The sequence below is a fragment of the Chiloscyllium plagiosum genome, unplaced genomic scaffold (assembly GCF_037043375.1).
Source record: "Chiloscyllium plagiosum isolate Xiang-an unplaced genomic scaffold, Cpla_swu_hap1 HiC_scaffold_53Y, whole genome shotgun sequence".
Taxonomy (NCBI): Eukaryota; Metazoa; Chordata; class Chondrichthyes; order Orectolobiformes; family Hemiscylliidae; genus Chiloscyllium; species Chiloscyllium plagiosum.
In genome coordinates, this window is record NW_028270192.1 from 3164334 (window position 1) to 3170333 (window position 6000).

Sequence of the window (6000 nt, forward strand, 5' to 3'; positions counted from 1 at the left end):
ACCCCAGTGCATTGATCTGTAACCAGGAGCAGTTACCCTCCCAATACGTAGGACTGTGTGCACCACCCCAGTACATTGATCTGTAACCAGGAGCAGTTACCCTCCCAACATGTAAAGCTGTGTACATCGCCCCAGTGCATTGCTCAGTAACACTGGTAAATCACTGCCCAGCGTGGGGAAACCTGCAGCCCATGCTGGAAGTGATGGGATGGGTAGCTCCCATCCATTTCCAGCTCCATCTCTCCATCGTGCCATGACAAGGGGGTGCTATGGGTGTGAACATCACTGCCAGAGAGAGATGGCGGGCGAATCACTTTAAATCTCACCACATGCGATGCGTTTGGGGTATAGACAGAGAGGGGGAGACTGAGAGAAAGTGTCATGGAAGGATGTGTTCCCAGGTTGCAGAATGCTGAAGTGTAGACACTTCGATAACATCCTGTAACATGAGCCTGTCTTCCCAGGAAAGATGGGAAAAAGGGATATTGGTGTGAGGTCAGATGAGCATTTGTTCTGCATCTTTGTAACTGGAATTAGGTTCAACCGAATCTATGACTCATTGGGCAGATTCTAACAATAATTGATCTTTGTTTGATTTTCCTTGAGTGTGACAGAGGGATTGTCCACACGAGGCTGAGCTAGTTTCCTGGTGCTATCGTATCGGACTCACCTCATTAACTGCCCACCCCACCCTATGGTGTCCCTCTCATTCAATACCAGCCCGATTCTCCCACCCATTATGGCCGCAGTAACTCACCATCGCCCGGATACCCCTGGATATTCTCTGATCCCTGGCATTGGTGCCATCTTTAAAAGGCCAATGGGCACATGTTTGACCTTTCTCCGTTTGGAGTTGCCCTGCACAGTTTACTCCGAGCATGGCAGGTATTGGGCAATTACACCACGGTTTGTCGACATGGACACGGAGTTCCTGGTGGAGGGCCTAGTACAGAGGGGGCCATTCTCTTCCTAGAGTGGGGGGCACACCACCAGACCCACCGAGCATGGTCTGAGCTCCCCACCCAGCTCAGTGCACTATCTGCGGTCTGAGGAAATGTCCAGCAATGCAGGACAAGCATCAATAACCTTCTCTGCTCTATCAGGAAAAGGGTGACCGTATTCTCTCTGCTCCCTCACACTCACTTTATACCTGTTATGCCACCAACCCTCCAACTAGGTTCCTGCTCCACCACTCTCACTGCTGCATGCAGCACCTTCTCTCTCTCTCTCTGTCTCCATCCACTTTACCCCCTGCATAGATACAACACTGTGGACTGACTCCCTTCGGACACCACACCATACCTCCCCCAACCCCCACCTACACCAGCACTAACAGCAGGGCCTCCCACTCCCTCCCTCCCTTCATCCATTCCAGGAGAAACAGCCTGGAATAGGGCAGGAAGAGCCTATCCGGGTGGTGGAGTGCCCAGTATCCATTCCCTCAGCCCCCTCCCCCTGCCATGTAGTGAGGACCCTCGTCCGAGTCGGAGAGGACCGGGACGCCTCGTGTGGAGATTTTGAAACATCCACGTTCCACCGACCGAGTAAGGAGCAATGTTTAGTGAAGGGTAATTCTCACTTTAAACCCACTGGCAGCTCCGTTTCCCCCCGGCACAATTTAGAAGCCGTGGCCCTGATACCATCTCCCTTTTGTGTTGAGCTGGTACAAATGGAATCCCCACGGTGTCGGTGGGCAGGAGGGTGGGCTCACAACACATCGTCACCACCACCTCCCAGGAAGGGAGCACGGAGGCTCCCTCCCACATCTCTCCCTGTAAACAGCTCAGATACTGAAACTAATCTGTGACAGTTACTGCTCTCCCTTGACATCTTGTCCTGACATCTTCAACAATCTGTGCTCATATACACCCAGCGCTCTCTGCTCCTGCAGCCCCTATTTAACGGTACAGCCTGCTTTAAACTGTCTTTCAATGTCTTTCCTACCGAAGTGCATCACCTCACACTGCTCTGCACTGATCCCCATCTGCCTTAAACCTGAACATTACACCAACATGTCACTGTCCTGTTAGAGTTCCACACTGTCCTCCATAGAATTCAGAGTTCTTCCAGGTTCGGTGCCATCTACAAACATTGAGATTGTCATAGCGTCACAGTCCCCACGAAACAACTGAAATCCTGCCCCACACACACGAGTGTGAGCAAGTGAAATACTGATATATTCCTATGGACAGAGTCGACATGCTGTTAATGGAGCAACAAAAATCCTGCACACACCAGACGGAGCAAATGAAATATTGACAAACCACAGAGCACGGTGGTTGTGGGCGGCACGGTGGCACAGTGGTTAGCACTGCTGCCTCACAGCGCCAGAGACCCGGGTTCAATTCCCGCCTCAGGCGACTGACTGTGTGGAGTTTGCATGTTCTCCCCGTGTCTGCGTGGGTTTCCTCCGGGTGCTCCGGTTTCCTCCCACAGTCCAAAGATGTGCAGGGTCAGGTGAATTGGCCATACTAAATTGCCCGTAGTGTTAGGTAAGGGGTAAATGTAGGGGTATGGGTGGGTTTCGCTTCGGCGGGTCGGTGTGGACTTGTTGGGCTGAAGGGCCTGTTTCCACACTGTAATCTAATCTAATCTAATCTAATCAAAAGAAATCCGGATAGGTTCCACTTATCGATATTCATCAGGGTATAATGTGATGAAGTTAAAAGCGTGTACTGTACCTTTAAGAGAGAGTGAATGCTGGTCTGAACTGAGAGTTTACAAGCACCTGTGATATGAGAGGATGGCAGACCCAGAAACAGTATATTGCTATCGAGCTGGAGTCGGGTAATAAGCAGTTAAGAGAAAGGGGGTCCCAGAGTTGTGAATAGTTAATGTAAAATGTTCACTTTCAGGGTGAAAAAATAAATTGATGTTTTTATTTAAACAGTAGAATTTGGTAGACCTGTCCCTCATATTTTAACAGTTTACAAAGCAAATTGAGCATTTCTTTATGTTTAGTTTAAATTACCAGATGAGCTCAATGTTGTGTCCTAACCATTCCCGTGTGTGTATCTGTGTGTCTCTGTGTGGGGCAGGTCTGGCAGTCTCTGTGGTGCTTAAAGTGATGCAATGTCACCCTCTGTTGGCTCCCCACGCCACTGCACAGGCATTGGCAGAGGGTGAAAACCAACAGGGATTCATTCAGAGATGGGGAGGGAGAGGGCAGCTGCTCACAGCACCATCCAAACTGATGTCTTATCCATGTACTGATCTAAATGTCCTTTAAACATTGTAACTGTCCCTGCTTTCACCACTTCCTCTGGAAGTTCATTCCACACACATGCCAGCTTCTGTCTAAAATATTTACCTCTCGTGACTTTTGTAAATCTTTTTCCTCGCACCTTAAAATATCCCTCAGTTTTGAATCCCCAACTCTAGGGAAAAAACATCAGCCCTTCAGCTTATCTGTACCCCTCATTATTTTATAAACCTCTGTAAAGTTAGCCCTTAGTCTCATACTCTCCAGTGAAACGAGTCCCAGCCTACCAAGCCTCTCCTTATAGCTCACTCCCTCCTTTCCCAGCAACATACAGATTAATCTGTTCTCAACCCTCTCCAGCTTAATAATATCAAGGTCAGTAATATCAAAGTGAATAGTCAAGGTGTTTCTAAGTGTACGGGAAGTCCAAAACTAGAGGGCATAGGCTTAAGGTGAGAGGGGAAACATTTAAGAGTGACCTAAGGGGCAGTTTTTTCACCCAGAGGGTGATGTGCCTATGGAATGAGTGGGCAGGGTGACCAGACTGGATACAGTATTCCAGAAGAGGTCTCACCAATATCCTGTACAACCACAACATGACGTCCCAATTCTGATACTCAAAGGTCTGACCAATGAAGACAAGTGTGTTAAACACCTTCTTAACCACACTATCTATATGAGATGCAAATTTTAAAGAATTATACCTGACAGCTAGGTCTCTGTCCTACAACACTGCCTAAGACCCTACTTTTAATTGTATAGGTCCTGCTGTTGTTTGATTTACCAAATCCAATACCTCGCATTAATTCAAACTACACTCCATCTGCCACCCCTCAGTCCAGTGTGTGATATTATTGCCACCTCACACTCCCCCTTCAATTTTAAAATGCCCATCCCCCTCTCCAGGAGGCCTGCACACTCCGGCCTTGATTTTCACAAAGACCCTGAGCTTGGGTTTGCCTTGTGTGGTTAGGGCGAGGAGAGAGAGATTGCTGACACAGTCAGTGCGGAGGAGAGGCTGGAGAGTAATCAACGGCCTGGTGTCATTTCATTTTAGGAAGAGGGCAGTCGCACGTTAGAGGTGGGTAAGGGTGATCGGTGTGTTGTGACCAGAAGTAAAGCTCTTCCTTCGTCTCTGGTGTTCAGTAATAAATATCTATTTGAGACGCTTCATTGGGCAGATTGTGTCAGCAGGATTTCTTTTTCTCATATTGCAGACCACAGATAATAGCAATTAAAGATGTTTATAGTTAATTTCGATGGCACAGCACATGCACTCAATATCCTACAGTTGAGACAAATGTCTTGCATTTGTTTAATAATGCAAAGTGTTGTTTGTATTTCAGTAATGGTAACCTGATTATAATAAATCCACACCAAGCTGAAAGCGGGCACTAAAATATGAACCAAAATCTGGGTATGGTAGTGTGGTGGGTAGTGTCCCTGTCTCTGAGCCAGAACTCTGGATTTGATTCCAATTCCTGAAATTGTGTGGTAGTGTTCCTAGGTCTGGACTAGAAGGACTGGATTCAAGTCCTGCCTGTTGCAGAGGTATGTCCCAGCATGTCAGGACAGTCTGATGAGCAAACCACAGAGGAGAATAATGTTACAGCTTTATGGGTATTGCAGAGTGATGCTAGTGTCCCAACCTCATTGCACGAAGGTCTAGGTGTAAAGCTCACAGAAGTGCCTCATGATACATCTGAACAAACTGAATAAAATGGACTTAGAATTGTGACTTGATGGAGAAGGAAGAGGTGTCAGTATTGAATTTCAGAATTTAGGCCCAGGATAACTGAAAGTACAGCCATTCGTGTTGATTGGGGCCATATTTCACAGCAGTAACGGTTTATAAAATCAGAATGGTCATGGATAGGGTGAGTAGTCAGGGTTTTTCCCAGGTTAGGGGCGTCTAAAACTCGAGGGCATTGGTTGACAGTGAAAGGGGAACATTTTTGAAAAGGCCTAAGGGGCATCTTTTCACGCAGAGGTTGGTGTGTGTATGGAATGAGCTGCCAGAGGAAGTGGTGGAGGCTGGTACAAATACAGCATGTAAAAGGCATCTGAATGCTGACAGACCTGCAAAGCTTTTCCAGCAATTTATGCATTTCTTTAAAAATGCATGCATTTTAAATTAGGAATTCTGAATAAATTAAACATTTCATTTTTTTAATGACGCGGGGCTATGTAAACATATTTCAAATCGGCCGAGACCATTTTCTGCTAAGGGTATTGCTCTGTGTATGACAGCAGCAATAATGCAACAACATGGAATAGGGAATGTGATGGAGACATAGTTTGGACAATGTACAAGGAGACCTCACATGGTCCAGTTTGGGAGAGGATGACATTACTGTGTGATTCAGCTCAGAGAGGGAGAAAATACAATCTGCCTGAGAAGGAACGGCCTATTGTACTCTCTCTCCTTCATTGTTCCTCATCACAGCAATGTATGCGAGCTAAAAAGAACTCTACAGTCATCGTTACCATTCTTATTGGAACAGAATCCCTGCAGTGTTGAAACAAGCCCTTCGGCCCAACAAATCCATACCAACCTTCCCAACACATTCCCCTATAGTTATCCCAGACTAATGCACCTAACCTAGAAACCCACAGACAATTTGGCATGATCAATCCATCTAACCTACACAGTTTGAGCTGTGGTAGGAAACGGGATCACCCATTAGAAGCTCACACAGACAAGGGGAGAATGTGCAAACTCCACACGGACAGTCACCCAAGGCTGGAATCAAACCCAAGTCCCTGGTGCTGTGAGGCAGCAATGCTAACCACCGTTA